General features: G+C 56.0%; 2 non-coding genes and 1 pseudogene across 2 annotated transcripts; all 3 read left to right on the plus strand.

Moving 5' to 3' along the window:
- The first annotated feature begins 8,703 nt into the window (after positions 1-8,703).
- LOC139112787 (small subunit ribosomal RNA) lies at positions 8,704-10,621 on the plus strand. Its single transcript, XR_011547441.1, has one exon. It is a non-coding gene; the product is annotated as a small subunit ribosomal RNA (ribosomal RNA).
- A 1,209-nt stretch (positions 10,622-11,830) lies between these two features.
- LOC139112807 (5.8S ribosomal RNA) lies at positions 11,831-11,985 on the plus strand. Its single transcript, XR_011547456.1, has one exon. It is a non-coding gene; the product is annotated as a 5.8S ribosomal RNA (ribosomal RNA).
- Positions 11,986-13,368: 1,383 nt separating this feature from the next.
- LOC139112803 (large subunit ribosomal RNA) overlaps positions 13,369-17,500 on the plus strand; it is a 6,685-nt pseudogene continuing 2,553 nt past the window's right edge.

Below are 17,500 nucleotides of genomic sequence, written 5' to 3' on the forward strand. Positions count from 1 at the left end.
AGGCTCGGGGACTTTGCCACTCCGCCGGCCGACAGCTCAGAGAGCTCGAGAGAGCAACACGAGGCTCGGGGACTTTGCCACTCCGCCGGCCGACAGCTCAGAGAGCTCGAGAAAGCAACACGAGGCTCGGGGACTTTGCCACTCCGCCGGCCGACAGCTCAGAGAGCTCGAGAAAGCAACACGAGGCTCGGGGACTTTGCCACTCCGCCGGCCGACAGCTCAGAGAGCTCGAGAAAGCAACACGAGGCTCGGGGACTTTGCCACTCCGCCGGCCGACAGCTCAGAGAGCTCGAGAAAGCAACACGAGGCTCGGGGACTTTGCCACTCCGCCGGCCGACAGCTCAGAGAGCTCGAGAAAGCAACACGAGGCTCGGGGACTTTGCCACTCCGCCGGCCGACAGCTCAGAGCGCTCGAGAAAGCAACACGAGGCTCGGGGACTTTGCCACTCCGCCGGCCGACAGCTCAGAGAGCTCGAGAAAGCAACACGAGGCTCGGGGACTTTGCCACTCGTCGGCTACAGTTTAGAGAGCTCGAGAAAGCAACACGAGGCTCGGGGACTTTGCCACTCCGCCGGCCGACAGCTTAGAGAGCTCGAAAACACAGCACAAATCGCGAAAATTTATCCTGCCACAATATAAGAACTCAGATACCTCAAAAAAACATTACGGAGAACGATAAGTTATTTGCCCGAAACGTTCGGAAGCAGCCCCGAGCAGTAGCAACACGAGGTTCGCGTACTTTGCCGATCGGACAGCGCGGAAGTAACTCCGAGCCGAAAGCAACACGAGGCTCGCGTACTTTGCCGCTAGGACCGCGCGGAAGTAACTCCAGGCCGAAAGCAACACGAGGCTCGCGTACTTTGCCGATCGAACCGCGCGGAAGTAACTCCGAGCCGAAAGCAACACGAGGCTCGCGTACTTTGCCGCTAGGACCGCGCGGAAGTAACTCCGAGCCGAAAGCAACACGAGGCTCGCGTACTTTGTCGCTAGGACCGCGCGGAAGTAACTCCGAGCCGAAAGCAACACGAGGCTCGCGTACTTTGACGGTCGGACCGCTCGGAAGTAACTACGTGCAGAATGCAACACAAAACTCGTAAACTTAGCCGCTCGTCGGCCGAAATTACGAAGAGCTCAAGAAAATAACACGAGATTTAAGAACATAGACGATCGCCAGCAGAGAGCTCGAAAAAACAGCACAAAACGCGAAAATTTAACTTTTACGAGAAAATAGCTAAGATAGCTTAAAAAACAATACGGAGAACAAAAAGTTGATTGCCCGAAACGTTCGGAAGCAGCCCCGAGCAGTAGTAACACAGGGCTCGCGGACTTTGTTGTCCGAACCGCTCGAAAGTAGCTACGAGCCGAAAGCAACACGAGGCTCGCGTACTTTGCCGCTAGGACCGCGCGGAAGTAACTCCGAGCCGAAAGCAACACGAGGCTCGCGTACTTTGCCGCTAGGACCGCGCGGAAGTAACTCCGAGCCGAAAGCAACACGAGGCTCGCGTACTTTGCCGATCGGACCGCGCGGAAGTAACTCCGAGCCGAAAGCAACACGAGGCTCGCGTACTTTGTCGCTAGGACCGCGCGGAAGTAACTCCGAGCCGAAAGCAACACGAGGCTCGCGTACTTTGACGGTCGGACCGCTCGGAAGTAACTACGTGCAGAAAGCAACACAAAACTCGTAAACTTAGCCGCTCGTCGGCCGAAATTACGAAGAGCTCAAGAAAATAACACGAGATTTAAGAACATAGACGATCGCCAGCAGAGAGCTCGAAAAACAGCACAAAACGCGAAAATTTAACTTTTACGAGAAAATAGCTAAGATAGCTTAAAAAAACAATACGGAGAACAAAAGGTTGATTGCCCGAAACGTTCGGAAGCAGCCCCGAGCAGTAGTAACACAGGGCTCGCGGACTTTGTTGTCCGAACCGCTCGAAAGTAGCTACAAGCCGAAAGCAACACGAGGCTCGCGTACTTTGCCGCTAGGACCGCGCGGAAGTAACTCCGAGCCGAAAGCAACACGAGGCTCGCGTACTTTGCCGATCGGACCGCGCGGAAGTAACTCCGAGCCGAAAGCAACACGAGGCTCGCGTACTTTGCCGCTAGGACCGCGCGGAAGTAACTCCGAGCCGAAAGCAACACGAGGCTCGCGTACTTTGCCGCTAGGACCGCGCGGAAGTAACTCCGAGCCGAAAGCAACACGAGGCTCGCGTACTTTGCCGATCGGACCGCGCGGAAGTAACTCCGACCCGAAAGCAACACGAGGCTCGCGTACTTTGCCGCTAGGACCGCGCGGAAGTAACTCCGAGCCGAAAGCAACACGAGGCTCGCGTACTTTGCCGATCGGACCGCGCGGAAGTAACTCCGAGCCGAAAGCAACACGAGGCTCGCGTACTTTGCCGCTAGGACCGCGCGGAAGTAACTCCGAGCCGAAAGCAACACGAGGCTCGCGTACTTTGCCGCTAGGACCGCGCGGAAGTAACTCCGAGCCGAAAGCAACACGAGGCTCGCGTACTTTGCCGATCGGACCGCGCGGAAGTAACTCCGAGCCGAAAGCAACACGAGGCTCGCGTACTTTGCCGCTAGGACCGCGCGGAAGTAACTCCGAGCCGAAAGCAACACGAGGCTCGCGTACTTTGCCGCGAGGACCGCGCGGAAGTAACTCCGAGCCGAAAGCAACACGAGGCTCGCGTACTTTGCCGCTAGGACCGCGCGGAAGTAACTCCGAGCCGAAAGCAACACGAGGCTCGCGTACTTTGTCGCTAGGACCGCGCGGAAGTAACTCCGAGCCGAAAGCAACACGAGGCTCGCGTACTTTGACGGTCGGACCGCTCGGAAGTAACTACGTGCAGAAAGCAACACAAAACTCGTAAACTTAGCCGCTCGTCGGCCGAAATTACGAAGAGCTCAAGAAAATAACACGAGATTTAAGAACATAGACGATCGCCAGCAGAGAGCTCGAAAAAACAGCACAAAACGCGAAAATTTAACTTTAACGAGAAAATAGCTAAGATAGCTTAAAAACAATACGGAGAACAAAAGTTGATTGCCCGAAACGTCCGGAAGCAGCCCCGAGCAGTAGTAACACAGGGCTCGCGGACTTTGTTGTCCGAACCGCTCGAAAGTAGCTACGAGCCGAAAGCAACACGAGGCTCGCGTACTTTGCCGCTAGGACCGCGCGGAAGTAACTCCGAGCCGAAAGCAACACGAGGCTCGCGTACTTTGCCGATCGGACCGCGCGGAAGTAACTCCGAGCCGAAAGCAACACGAGGCTCGCGTACTTTGCCGCTAGGACCGCGCGGAAGTAACTCCGAGCCGAAAGCAACACGAGGCTCGCGTACTTTGCCGCTAGGACCGCGCGGAAGTAACTCCGCGCCGAAAGCAACACGAGGCTCGCGTACTTTGCCGATCGGACCGCGCGGAAGTAACTCCGACCCGAAAGCAACACGAGGCTCGCGTACTTTGCCGCTAGGACCGCGCGGAAGTAACTCCGAGCCGAAAGCAACACGAGGCTCGCGTACTTTGCCGATCGGACCGCGCGGAAGTAACTCCGACCCGAAAGCAACACGAGGCTCGCGTACTTTGCCGCTAGGACCGCGCGGAAGTAACTCCGAGCCGAAAGCAACACGAGGCTCGCGGACTTTGACGGTCGGACCGCTCGGAAGTAACTCCGAGCCGAAAGCAACACGAGGCTCGCGTACTTTGCCGATCGGACCGCGCGGAAGTAACTCCGAGCCGAAAGCAACACGAGGCTCGCGTACTTTGTCGCTAGGACCGCGCGGAAGTAACTCCGAGCCGAAAGCAACACGAGGCTCGCGTACTTTGCCGCTAGGACCGCGCGGAAGTAACTCCGAGCCGAAAGCAACACGAGGCTCGCGTACTTTGCCGCTAGGACCGCGCGGAAGTAACTCCGAGCCGAAAGCAACACGAGGCTCGCGTACTTTGCCGATCGGACCGCGCGGAAGTAACTCCGAGCCGAAAGCAACACGAGGCTCGCGTACTTTGCCGCTAGGACCGCGCGGAAGTAACTCCGAGCCGAAAGCAACACGAGGCTCGCGTACTTTGCCGCTAGGACCGCGCGGAAGTAACTCAAAGCCGAAAGCAACACGAGGCTCGCGTACTTTGCCGATCGGACCGCGCGGAAGTAACTCCGACCCGAAAGCAACACGAGGCTCGCGTACTTTGCCGCTAGGACCGCGCGGAAGTAACTCCGAGCCGAAAGCAACACGAGGCTCGCGGACTTTGACGGTCGGACCGCTCGGAAGTAACTACGTGGTAAAAGCAACACGAGGCTCGCGTACTTTGCCGATCAAACCGCTCGGAAGTAACTACGTTCCAAAGCAACACGAGGCTCGCGAACTTTGACGGTCGGACCGCTCGGAAGTAACTACGTGGTAAAAGCAACACGAGGCTCGCGGACTTCGCTGCGGCTAAGTCCGCGCGGCGTCGAAATTTCACCGCCGGCGCCCATATACCGCCGTGCGTTAGACCGTGCGTCGCCGACCGCCCGGCCGCTCGGTTCGGTACTGTAAGAGGTGTCGTCGCTGCGGCGACTCGTGCACAACACGGTGCATGCGAGCTCTCGGTCTGGTCGTACCGTAGCGTTACGGCGTATGTATAACCGAGCTCGGCGAAGCACTGCGGTGCGTACAAAAGTGTCGTTCGCACTAGAACGCTTTTTGAGAGAATTTAGCTTCGCGCTTACTACGAGAACTTTGGTTCTCTTTTGAGATCTTTCGGGCGTCTTGCCGACATTCGGCCAAATGTGCGCCAAGCTCTCGGCGATCGTTTCGAGGCCGGATAGCGAAGGAATTGGTGAATACGTGACGAAGAAATTTTGTATCTCGAGGACTCTGCCGTTCGTGCGGTCCGTACGTACCTCCGAGCCGTAAAACAACACGGAGCTCGAGATCTTTGACGCGGAGGTAACTACCGTGCGCCGCAGCGGCTAAGTCCGCGCGGCGTCGAAATTTCACCGCCGGCGCCCATATACCGCCGTGCGTTAGACCGTGCGTCGCCGACCGCCCGGCCGCTCGGTTCGGTACTGTAAGAGGTGTCGTCGCTGCGGCGACTCGTGCACAACACGGTGCATGCGAGCTCTCGGTCTGGTCGTACCGTAGCGTTACGGCGTATGTATAACCGAGCTCGGCGAAGCACTGCGGTGCGTACAAAAGTGTCGTTCGCACTAGAACGCTTTTTGAGAGAATTTAGCTTCGCGCTTACTACGAGAACTTTGGTTCTCTTTTGAGATCTTTCGGGCGTCTTGCCGACATTCGGCCAAATGTGCGCCAAGCTCTCGGCGATCGTTTCGAGGCCGGATAGCGAAGGAATTGGTGAATACGTGACGAAGAAATTTTGTATCTCGAGGACTCTGCCGTTCGTGCGGTCCGTACGTACCTCCGAGCCGTAAAACAACACGGAGCTCGAGATCTTTGACGCGGAGGTAACTACCGTGCGCCGCAGCGGCTAAGTCCGCGCGGCGTCGAAATTTCACCGCCGGCGCCCATATACCGCCGTGCGTTAGACCGTGCGTCGCCGACCGCCCGGCCGCTCGGTTCGGTACTGTAAGAGGTGTCGTCGCTGCGGCGACTCGTGCACAACACGATGCATGCGAGCTCTCGGTCTGGTCGTACCGTAGCGTTACGGCGTATGTATAACCGAGCTCGGCGAAGCACTGCGGTGCGTACAAAAGTGTCGTTCGCACTAGAACGCTTTTTGAGAGAATTTAGCTTCGCGCTTACTACGAGAACTTTGGTTCTCTTTTTGAGATCTTTCGGGCGTCTTGCCGACATTCGGCCAAATGTGCGCCAAGCTCTCGGCGATCGTTTCGAGGCCGGATAGCGAAGGAATTGGTGAATACGTGACGAAGAAATTTTGTATCTCGAGGACTCTGCCGTTCGTGCGGTCCGTACGTACCTCCGAGCCGTAAAACAACACGGAGCTCGAGATCTTTGACGCGGAGGTAACTACCGTGCGCCGCAGCGGCTAAGTCCGCGCGGCGTCGAAATTTCACCGCCGGCGCCCATATACCGCCGTGCGTTAGACCGTGCGTCGCCGACCGCCCGGCCGCTCGGTTCGGTACTGTAAGAGGTGTCGTCGCTGCGGCGACTCGTGCACAACACGATGCATGCGAGCTCTCGGTCTGGTCGTACCGTAGCGTTACGGCGTATGTATAACCGAGCTCGGCGAAGCACTGCGGTGCGTACAAAAGTGTCGTTCGCACTAGAACGCTTTTTGAGAGAATTTAGCTTCGCGCTTACTACGAGAACTTTGGTTCTCTTTTTGAGATCTTTCGGGCGTCTTGCCGACATTCGGCCAAATGTGCGCCAAGCTCTCGGCGATCGTTTCGAGGCCGGATAGCGAAGGAATTGGTGAATACGTGACGAAGAAATTTTGTATCTCGAGGACTCTGCCGTTCGTGCGGTCCGTACGTACCTCCGAGCCGTAAAACAACACGGAGCTCGAGATCTTTGACGCGGAGGTAACTACCGTGCGCCGCAGCGGCTAAGTCCGCGCGGCGTCGAAATTTCACCGCCGGCGCCCATATACCGCCGTGCGTTAGACCGTGCGTCGCCGACCGCCCGGCCGCTCGGTTCGGTACTGTAAGAGGTGTCGTCGCTGCGGCGACTCGTGCACAACACGGTGCATGCGAGCTCGCGGTCTGGTCGTACCGTAGCGTTACGGCGTATGTATAACCGAGCTCGGCGAAGCACTGCGGTGCGTACAAAAGTGTCGTTCGCACTAGAACGCTTTTTGAGAGAATTTAGCTTCGCGCTTACTACGAGAACTTTGGTTCTCTTTTGAGATCTTTCGGGCGTCTTGCCGACATTCGGCCAAATGTGCGCCAAGCTCTCGGCGATCGTTTCGAGGCCGGATAGCGAAGGAATTGGTGAATACTTGACGAAGAAATTTTGTATCTCGAGGACTCTGCCGTTCGTGCGGTCCGTACGTACCTCCGAGCCGTAAAACAACACGGAGCTCGAGATCTTTGACGCGGAGGTAACTACCGTGCGCCGCAGCGGCTAAGTCCGCGCGGCGTCGAAATTTCACCGCCGGCGCCCATATACCGCCGTGCGTTAGACCGTGCGTCGCCGACCGCCCGGCCGCTCGGTTCGGTACTGTAAGAGGTGTCGTCGCTGAGGCGACTCGTGCACAACACGATGCATGCGAGCTCTCGGTCTGGTCGTACCGTAGCGTTACGGCGTATGTATAACCGAGCTCGGCGAAGCACTGCGGTGCGTACGAAAGTGTCTTTCGCTCGAGAGAGATTTTAAAGTGTTTTGCACTGCGCTTAGTGCGAGAATTTCGGTTCTCTTTTTCGAGAGCGTTCGGGCGTCTTGCCGACATTCGGCCAATTGTGCGCCAAGCTCTCGGCGATCGTTTCGAGGCCGGATAGCGAAGGAATTGGTGAATACTTGACGAAGAAATTTTGTATCTCGAGGACTCTGCCGTTCGTGCGGTCCGTACGTACCTCCGAGCCGTAAAACAACACGGAGCTCGAGATCTTTGACGCGGAGGTAACTACCGTGCGCCGCAGCGGCTAAGTCCGCGCGGCGTCGAAATTTCACCGCCGGCGCCCATATACCGCCGTGCGTTAGACCGTGCGTCGCCGACCGCCCGGCCGCTCGGTTCGGTACTGTAAGAGGTGTTGTCGCTGCGGCGACTCGTGCACAACACGATGCATGCGAGCTCTAGGTCTGGTCGTACCGTAGCGTTACGGCGTATGTATAACCGAGCTCGACGAAGCACTGCGGTGCGTACAAAAGTGTCGTTCGCACTAGAACGCTTTTTGAGAGAATTTAGCCTCGCGCTTACTACGAGAACTTTGGTTCTCTTTTGAGATCGTTCGGGCGTGTTGCCGACATTCGGCCAAATGTGCGCCGGGCTCGGCGATCGTTTCGACACCAAAGTCGAAAATCGAAGGCGTTGGTAAATCCGAGCCGAAACGATACGGAGCTCGAGTACTTTGCCGTTCGAGCTGTCCGTGGGTAACTACTTGCCGAAAGCAACACGAGGCTCGAGGACTTTTGCGTAAATAACTACGTACGACGCAGCGGCTAAGTCCTCGAGGCGTCGAAATTTCGCAGGTTTCGCCCATATACCGCCGTGCGTTAGACCGTGCGTCGCCGACCGCCCGGCCGCCCGGTTCGGTACTATAAGACACAGCATTGCCACGAGTCGGTGTCGAGAGACCGAATGGCTCATATGTGGCGCGCACTTACGTGTTGGACGCGCGATCGTCCCTCGCTTCCGAGCAAGCGTGCGGACGTATCGTTGCGCTTACCGAACATCAACTCCACGGATACGAGAGTGTCGGTTTCGGCGAGATCTTTGACGATGTCGCCGTTCCCGCTTACTTGTACGCCGTAGCGAAATAATTTTCAACCGGTGCCTCGGTGTTCTCACCGCTGGCACCGTTGAACGAACAGTGCTCCACGACGTCTCAGATCGGATCGGTCTAGCGTCAGGGCTAAGCGGCCTTACAAGCCGCTGTTATGGGTGAATGAGAACAAAATTTGATCTTTCATACCGTTAAGGTATATATAAATACGAAAAGCGTGTCCGTCGACCGGCTCGAAAAGTTCCGGCGGCATTAACGACACACGAAACGCGCACGGCTCTTCCTCGCGGAGTGTCCGTAGCAGCGTAGCGTTGTCTTTCGCGTTGCTCCACCGCGAGTAACCGCGATCGCACACACGAAGCTCCCTGGTTGATCCTGCCAGTAGTCATATGCTTGTCTCAAAGATTAAGCCATGCATGTCTCAGTGCATGCCGAATTAAGGTGAAACCGCGAATGGCTCATTAAATCAGTTATGGTTCATTAGATTGTACCCACATTTACTTGGATAACTGTGGTAATTCTAGAGCTAATACATGCAAAACAGAGTCCCGACCAGTGATGGAAGGGACGCTTTTATTAGATCAAAACCAATCGGTGGCGTGCGGATCTCCGTGCGTCCACCGTTTATTTTGGCGACTCTGAATAACTTTGTGCTGATCGTACGGTCCTAGCACCGGCGACGCATCTTTCAAATGTCTGCCTTATCAACTGTCGATGGTAGGTTCTGCGCCTACCATGGTTGTAACGGGTAACGGGGAATCAGGGTTCGATTCCGGAGAGGGAGCCTGAGAAACGGCTACCACATCCAAGGAAGGCAGCAGGCGCGCAAATTACCCACTCCCGGCACGGGGAGGTAGTGACGAAAAATAACGATACGGGACTCATCCGAGGCCCCGTAATCGGAATGAGTACACTTTAAATCCTTTAACGAGGATCCATTGAGGGCAAGTCTGGTGCCAGCAGCCGCGGTAATTCCAGCTCCAATAGCGTATATTAAAGTTGTTGCGGTTAAAAAGCTCGTAGTTGAATCTGTGTCGCACACCGTCGGTTCACCGCTCGCGGTGTTTAACTGGCGTGATGTGGGACGTCCTACCGGTGGGCTTAGCCCCGCGAGGGGCCGCCCAAACTAATATCCCGTCGCGGTGCTCTTTACTGAGTGTCGAGTCGGGCCGGTACGTTTACTTTGAACAAATTAGAGTGCTTAAAGCAGGCTATCCTCGCCTGAATACTGCGTGCATGGAATAATGGAATAGGACCTCGGTTCTATTTTGTTGGTTTTCGGAACCCCGAGGTAATGATTAATAGGGACAGATGGGGGCATTCGTATTGCGACGTTAGAGGTGAAATTCTTGGATCGTCGCAAGACGGACAGAAGCGAAAGCATTTGCCAAAAATGTTTTCATTAATCAAGAACGAAAGTTAGAGGTTCGAAGGCGATCAGATACCGCCCTAGTTCTAACCATAAACGATGCCAGCTAGCGATCCGCCGAAGTTCCTCCGATGACTCGGCGGGCAGCTTCCGGGAAACCAAAGCTTTTGGGTTCCGGGGAAAGTATGGTTGCAAAGCTGAAACTTAAAGGAATTGACGGAAGGGCACCACCAGGAGTGGAGCCTGCGGCTTAATTTGACTCAACACGGGAAACCTCACCAGGCCCAGACACCGGAAGGATTGACAGATTGATAGCTCTTTCTTGATTCGGTGGGTGGTGGTGCATGGCCGTTCTTAGTTGGTGGAGCGATTTGTCTGGTTAATTCCGATAACGAACGAGACTCTAGCCTGCTAAATAGGCGTACCTTATGGTATCGAAGGCCCCGGCTTCGGCCGGCGGGTTTTTACTACCAACGTACAAACAAATCTTCTTAGAGGGACAGGCGGCTTCTAGCCGCACGAGATTGAGCAATAACAGGTCTGTGATGCCCTTAGATGTTCTGGGCCGCACGCGCGCTACACTGAAGGAATCAGCGTGTGTTCCCTGGCCGAAAGGCCCGGGTAACCCGCTGAACCTCCTTCGTGCTAGGGATTGGGGCTTGCAATTGTTCCCCATGAACGAGGAATTCCCAGTAAGCGCGAGTCATAAGCTCGCGTTGATTACGTCCCTGCCCTTTGTACACACCGCCCGTCGCTACTACCGATTGAATGATTTAGTGAGGTCTTCGGACTGGTGCGCGGCAATGCGTCGGCATTGCCGATGTTGCCGGGAAGATGACCAAACTTGATCATTTAGAGGAAGTAAAAGTCGTAACAAGGTTTCCGTAGGTGAACCTGCGGAAGGATCATTAACGTTCCGGAGGTCCTGCTGCTCTGTGTGCACCGTTCTCGTGACGAGCGCGCAGCGGCCGGCGACTGCATGGACGAGGAACCGTACGCGCGCACGGTAACGTGTACTACGTTGCCTGCCGCGATACGGGGCAGACAAGCTAGAACACGACTCTGCGAGTTGTGTCGAGAGTGGCTGAAGGGGCGCAAAATCTAATCGCACGCGAGACATCGCGTCTTCCGAGTCCGCGCCGCCTTCCCACTCCTCGTCGGAGCGTCCGTCGCGAGACGCGACGCTTCGCTCGAGCAAAATTGCGAGATCGAGAGGAGAGAATAGTTTATGCGACGCAACGACCGCGTGCGCGCTCACACGCCGCCAACGGTGGCGTGCTGCGGTGTGCGCCGCATTCGTCGCCGTCGTATAAGAGAGGATTGTCGGTCGGGACGAGTGTGTCGAGATCTCGAGAGCTCAAAGCGAGAGAGGACCCCGGGCATATTGTGGAGAAGAAGAGAGATTCGAGAGTTGTACGCATTGCCGTATTACGCTCTTTGCATTCTCTCTCTCTCGTTTCCTGCGGAGATTCTCCGACTCTCTGTCTCTCGCGCGCTTCGAACGACCCGTTGCGCGGACCACCGCGCTCAGCGCGCCCCTTAGCCGGGGCTAGCGCGGCCGGTTGGTCTCGTTGTGCGAATCCAGGAGGAGCGCGAAGGTGCATCTATATGCGCGCCCGCTCGCGGATCAGGATCGGTGAGAAGGAGACTACGGAGGCGCGCTCGCGCGCTGCCTCTATCTCCGCGATTCGGACGCGTTGCGGTGCGCGCGAATGCGCCGCGTACCGGTGGTAACCTATGCTGCCGCGTCGTCGTGCGCGCCGGGCGAGGAGTGGAGAGTGCGACGATTCTCGCCGCTGCTCTTCCTCCGGTCCCGCGCGCGCGCGATCGCGCGCGCTGAAGGGTTCGTCGAATATGCTAGTCATTTTCGACCCCGATGGTTTTTCAAAGAGTTCCGCCCCGGCTCTCGCTTCGCGAGAGACGCAACCTCTTGGTTTTCGCACCGCGCCGACAACCGACGTCTCCCTCTCTCTCCATTATTGTGCCGTAGCCCCCGTAACAGGGGCGGCGGTCCGCGCGTGCTCGGACGCGCGGCCAGGCTGATCGAAGGGCCAAAACGAAGAAGACGCACATTGTTGTCTATTCCTTGATAGAGCGTACTTGGTGCGCGAAGGAACGATTACCCTGAACGGTGGATCACTTGGCTCGTGGGTCGATGAAGAACGCAGCTAATTGCGCGTCAACTTGTGAACTGCAGGACACATGAACATCGACATTTCGAACGCACATTGCGGTCCACGGATACAATTCCCGGACCACGCCTGGCTGAGGGTCGTTTTATCGAAGACAAACTGCTTGCGCGCGCCGTTTCGACGGCCGCGTACGAGCGATTCGTTGGACGTTCGCCCGATCGCGGCGGCCGGCGAGAGAGTTATACCCGCATCCACGAGAAAAGAGAAGAGAAGCGAGGAGTCGTCGATGACGCCTTCCCCGGGGTATCAGGCACACTACGCACGCTATCCACGCGGCGAGTTGCTGGATTCCATCAGGGTTTTACGAAGGCTCTCGCGCTCTCTGCGCGCGCTCTCTATACTCGCGGAACGGCGGCGTACTCTCGCGCCCCCGTTGGGCGTCGTCCGAAATAACGAGGTTTGAGGGTCGAACGAATGAACGACGACCGACCGAAAGATGCGATCGAGAATCGCAGAGAGACGCACGCACGCACACACGCACGGGAGGGAAGGACGTGCGCGGTGGTGATAAACGTGGCGAGCTCTTGCAAGGAGTTTATACGTTATACGTATATACGCGCCGAACGAAAAAGAGTAGATCTGCCTCTCGCGCGCCGCCGCCCGGAGTGAAACAAGCCGACAATTCGTTCGCGCTTGTACTCCCGGAAGGTGGCCTGTGTGCCGCTTGCGGCGCGCGCGGGATCCAAGGCTGATCCACGGAGAAGTAGTTCATAAGGAGCGCGGAGAACCGAGTTTGAGTTTTCCTCTCCTTCTTCGAATGAAGATCGGAGAGGAGAATAGAGGCCGCGAGATAATCGCGCGCCTCCTCGTTCTCCTTCTGCACAGAGCGCATATCGTCGCTTTACCGCCGCCAACGCAAAGGAAACTCGAGAGGAGGGATTTTAGAGATATATACGACGAAGCAAAGATACGAGAGAACCTGACCGTATTATAAGAGAGAGAGAGTGGTCGTCGCCGCTGCAGCTGCTGCCGGCCGCCGCCGCAGTCGCGTTGCCGACGCCACCACGACGCGCAAACCGGCCTCCGACGTTCGCGTCGGGCTGGCTGGCCAGTTGTCGTCGTGGTCGGTTGGTTGGCGCGCGCGGGCGCGCGGATCGCGGCGCGGTTGACGCAACGTCGACGAAAGACCACCACGCTCTCGCGGTTGTTCTCTCTGCCTCGTTCGTTTTCTCATTTTCCCTTCGTCTCTTCTTTCAAATATTTTGCGTGCACCGATCGCCCCCTGCGCAGCAAAAGTGTGTGCGAGGTGAGAGATCGCGCGCGGGTCGACCGCGCGTGTTCCCGAGTCCACGAAAGCGCTATGTATGGTAGCAGCTCTTGACCGGGGCACGCGGCGTAGTCTAACCAAGCGCTCGCGCGCGGCGTTTCGCCGCGTTGCGTTTCTCTTTTCTCTCGCGTCGTCGTCGTCGTCGTCTCGCCTTCTTCGTATTATATATATAGTACAGCCTCACGACAATTTCTTTTGACGACCTCAGAGCAGGCGAGATCACCCGCTGAATTTAAGCATATTATTAAGCGGAGGAAAAGAAACTAACCAGGATTTCCTTAGTAGCGGCGAGCGAACAGGAAAGAGCCCAGCACCGAATCCCGCGGTTCCGCCGCAGGGAAATGTGGTGTTTGGGAGGGTCCGCTTATCCCGAGGTGCCGCGTCGCGTCCAAGTCCATCTTGAATGGGGCCACTTACCCGCAGAGGGTGCCAGGCCCGTAGCGACCGGTGCGCGTCTCGGGAGGATCTCTCCTTAGAGTCGGGTTGCTTGAGAGTGCAGCTCTAAGTGGGTGGTAAACTCCATCTAAGGCTAAATACGACCACGAGACCGATAGCGAACAAGTACCGTGAGGGAAAGTTGAAAAGAACTTTGAAGAGAGAGTTCAAGAGTACGTGAAACCGTTCAGGGGTAAACCTAAGAAACCCAAAAGATCGAACGGGGAGATTCATCGTCAGCGACGCTGGCTTCGCGTCGGTGGGCGATGCCCCGCGGGGCCTCACGGCTCGCGCGCGGGCACGCTGCCGCGCGCCGATGTCCGGCGTTTTCGTCGTCGTGCACTTCTCCCCTAGTAGAACGTCGCGACCCGCTGGGTGTCGGTCTACGGCCCGGGTGCGGTGTCTGACGCGTCGCCGGTAACACGGCACGCCGTCAAACCCTCGGTCGCCCGGCCGGCTGCCCGGCGGTACACGCAAGGTATCAGGCCGCAGCTCACACACGCGGGAGTGCGTCGAGGCCGTCGCAAGCGCGCGCCACGGTACACGGAGGCTTACGGACCTAGCGCCGTCACCGGTCCTGGCCCGCTGTTGGTCGTACGGTTAACCTTCGACAGGCCTGCAAACGTTCCCCGGGGCAACTCGGGGACCGATACCGGTCGGCGACGCTACTGCTTTGGGTACTCTTAGGACCCGTCTTGAAACACGGACCAAGGAGTCTAACATGTACGCGAGTCATTGGGATCAGCGATACCTAAAGGCGTAATGAAAGTGAAGGTCGGCCCTGGTTGTCGACCGAGGGAGGATGGGCCGCGTCGCGATGCGGCTCCGCACTCCCGGGGCGTCTCGTTCTCATTGCGAGAAGAGGCGCACCCAGAGCGTACACGTTGGGACCCGAAAGATGGTGAACTATGCCTGGTCAGGACGAAGTCAGGGGAAACCCTGATGGAGGTCCGTAGCGATTCTGACGTGCAAATCGATCGTCGGAACTGGGTATAGGGGCGAAAGACTAATCGAACCATCTAGTAGCTGGTTCCCTCCGAAGTTTCCCTCAGGATAGCTGGCACTCGGCCGTTCCGCACGGAACGCGCGCGAGTCTCATCTGGTAAAGCGAATGATTAGAGGCCTTGGGGCCGAAACGACCTCAACCTATTCTCAAACTTTAAATGGGTGAGATCTCTGGCTTTCTTGAACTATGAAGCCACGAGCATCTCGGATCAGAGTGCCAAGTGGGCCATTTTTGGTAAGCAGAACTGGCGCTGTGGGATGAACCAAACGCAGAGTTAAGGCGCCCAACTCGACGCTCATGGGACACCATGAAAGGCGTTGGTTGCTTAAGACAGCAGGACGGTGGCCATGGAAGTCGGAATCCGCTAAGGAGTGTGTAACAACTCACCTGCCGAAGCAACTAGCCCTGAAAATGGATGGCGCTGAAGCGTCGAGCCTATACTCTGCCGTCAGCGGCAAGTGGGGCGGCCGTGGGCAGGGCGTGGGTAACTCCTCGCCCGGAGCTTACAGGCCGCCACGAAGCCCTGACGAGTAGGAGGGTCGCGACGGTGTGCGCAGAAGGGTCTGGGCGCGAGCCTGCCTGGAGCCGCCGTCGGTGCAGATCTTGGTGGTAGTAGCAAATACTCCAGCGAGGCCCTGGAGGACTGACGTGGAGAAGGGTTTCGTGTGAACAGCCGTTGCACACGAGTCAGTCGATCCTAAGCCCTAGGAGAAATCCTATGTCAATGACGGCGTACGATACTCTCGTTGTCGCAGAAAAGTCTCGCGCACACAAAAAGCGCGCGCGCACACGCGAGTGTGCCGTCGCGCGCGGTGAGTGAACTTTTGACACGCCCGTCGGGCGAGGGAATCCGGTTCCTATTCCGGAACCCGGCAGCGGAACCGCATACAATTCGGGCCCTCGTAAGAGTGTTCGTCGGGGTAACCCAAAATGACCTGGAGACGCCGTCGGGAGATCCGGGAAGAGTTTTCTTTTCTGTATAAGCGTTCGAGTTCCCTGGAAACCTCTAGCAGGGAGATAGGGTTTGGAACGCGAAGAGCACCGCAGTTGCGGCGGTGTCCGGATCTTCCTCGGACCTTGAAAATCCAGGAGAGGGCCACGTGGAGGTGTCGCGCCGGTTCGTACCCATATCCGCAGCAGGTCTCCAAGGTAAAGAGCCTCTAGTCGATAGACTAATGTAGGTAAGGGAAGTCGGCAAATTGGATCCGTAACTTCGGAATAAGGATTGGCTCTGAGGAGCGGGGCGTGTCGGGCTTGGTCGGGAAGCGGGTCTGGCTGACGTGCCGGGCCTGGGCGAGGTGAACTATCGGCGTTCTCGCGCCGGTTCAGGGATCCGAGCTCGGTCCCGTGCCTTGGCCTCCCGCGGATCTTCCTTGCTGCGAGGCTTCCGTGGCGGCGCGAGCCGTCGTGGTCGTCCTCTTCGGCCGCCATTCAACGCTCAGCTCAGAACTGGCACGGACTAGGGTAATCCGACTGTCTAATTAAAACAAAGCATTGCGATGGCCCTCGCGGGTGTTGACGCAATGTGATTTCTGCCCAGTGCTCTGAATGTCAACGTGAAGAAATTCAAGCAAGCGCGGGTAAACGGCGGGAGTAACTATGACTCTTAAGTTAGCCAAACTTTCGCTCAGAAAACAAAGAAACTGTGTATCAAGAACTAACACTATATTTACAGGAAATTCTTCCAACAAAAGTTAAAACACAGAAAGCCGGATATTGGCGCCAAAATACTGTCAAGAAAACAAAAGGCGTGCAGAGTACGCAAAAGTACAAGATCTCTGGCAAAAGAATCGAAACAAATGCATTCGTACGTTGCTAGATGATATATCAGAGGTTAAAACTCCTTCAAAAGAGGTTATGGTACCATTCTGGCAAACTGTAATGACGAGCGGAGAAGACGTAACACCAGGATGCGGTAAGAAGAGACAGGAAGTAAAAGAGCTGTGGTCGCCAGTAACGGTAGAAGAAATTAAAAATTCAAAACCGGCAAATACTACATCGGCAGGACCTGACGGCGTTACAGCAAGGCTCATTAAAAAGATGTCAAATAACTTACTAGCTAGAATACTAAACCTAATAATGTGGTGCGGAAAGCGCCCACGTACTTCTACTACAATCAATAACAACGTTAATTCCTAAGAAAGCAAAGGCCAATTTACCAGCAGATTTCAGGCCAATTACAGTGTCATCAGTAATCATACGGACACTTCACAAAGTACTAGCTACAAGAATGTCAAATCTCTTGAAATTTGACCAAAGACAAAGAGCCTTCAGGCCAACTGATGGATGCTCGGACAACGTCTTTCTTCTAGACCTACTACTCAGATTCCATTCTAAAAACCATAAACCTCTATACACTGCATCCATAGACATCGCAAAAGCGTTCGATTCGGTATCGCATAATGCTATTAAAGACACATTAGAAATGATGGGAATTCCAGAGCCCATGATTGCATATATCACAAACGCATAGCTAGCTCAACAAAACTTGGATGTAGCCAATGGACATCCGAAAGCATCCAGCCTACATGTGGAGTCAAGCAAGGGGACCCCATGTCGCCCGTAATATTCAATATGATTATTGAAAGGCTCCTAATAAAATTACCGAACGATATAGGCGCTAGATAGATGGCATAAGTAAACGCAGCAGCATTCGCTGATGACATGCTGTTATTTCATCAACACCAACAGGACTGCAAAAGCTGTTGAATGTATCGGTAGAACTGCTGCAACAATGTGGGCTAAAAGTTAATGCGTCCAAATGCTTCACGGTAGCACTTCGAAATGTTCCACACGAGAAAAAGACCATAGTTGATAAAGAAACGGTCTTTGAATGTCAAGGAAGGATCTTACCAGCGTTAAAAAGATCCGATGATTGGAAGTACTTAGG

Source organism: Cardiocondyla obscurior, unplaced genomic scaffold (genome assembly GCF_019399895.1).
Source record: "Cardiocondyla obscurior isolate alpha-2009 unplaced genomic scaffold, Cobs3.1 scaffold55_0_238251, whole genome shotgun sequence".
NCBI classification, from domain to species: Eukaryota; Metazoa; Arthropoda; class Insecta; order Hymenoptera; family Formicidae; genus Cardiocondyla; species Cardiocondyla obscurior.